The sequence below is a fragment of the Lepeophtheirus salmonis genome, chromosome 2 (genome assembly GCF_016086655.4).
Source record: "Lepeophtheirus salmonis chromosome 2, UVic_Lsal_1.4, whole genome shotgun sequence".
NCBI lineage: Eukaryota > Metazoa > Arthropoda > Copepoda > Siphonostomatoida > Caligidae > Lepeophtheirus > Lepeophtheirus salmonis.
Window position 1 is genome coordinate 4,665,025 of NC_052132.2, and position 989 is coordinate 4,666,013.

The following is a 989-nucleotide window of genomic DNA, read 5'->3' on the forward strand; positions in this document are numbered from 1 at the left end:
AGGTTATTCTATCAAGTTTAGATCTGGTGGCAAAAATATATTTTTTGAAATATTTTTTAAAAAATAAACTAATCCCCCCAAAAAAATCATGGTGACACACCTAATAAAGCAAATCATTCAATTATTCTTCATTTGATAAATTAAAAAAATCATATTTTGGCCAAAACTTGATAGACATTTAAATATAATATTTTAAATGCATGTCTCTTTCGAATTTATAAGACTCCTTAATGACTTATTCCTGTGTAAAAAATGAATACAACTTTAAGAAATTTGTTGACTGGGATAATTCGTATTATTCATTAGTTCTTCAAATTTTAAAAACGTAAATAATTCATTTATTATCTTCTTCGCTATTCACCATGATCTTATATAAAAATTCTGTTTTACAGGCGCATGATGCATTCCTTTATCATGATCATCGTTAAATGATTTCAATCTTTCATTTTAAAAGAGACAAAAAAAAGCAAAAATCTGTTGGTAATTCTTTCCAAGTAGGAAATTATTGTTCAATAATCAGAGGCGTCCGTAGGAATATATTTTTGGGGGTACGGCTTGGTTTTTGGAATTTTTTGGAAAAAAAAAAAATCTTAAACATAAAATTGTTGAAAATAAATTCAAAAAATCCATAGCTATTCACAAACAATAAATTCTTTGTAAAAAAAAAATCCAAAAACCAAAGTTCAAATAAAATCCATAAAGAAAATTTAATAAAAATTTTGAAAACTGATATTTTGTAGAAAAAAATTTCAAAAATTCATAGCTATTCCAAAAAAATTCTATTCTTCGAAAAACAAATTGAAATATTAATTTTTTTGAAAAAAATTGCTAAATCGACAGCTATTCAGAGAAAATAAATTTAAAAATTTGAAATATTAAATTTTTTGCTCTGCTGCATAATTTGACCAAATGACGAATAAAATTTGTAGTCAAAAGGAAACATTCCTTTAATTGGGGGGACTATAGCGCTTTCAGCCACTGTAGACCCC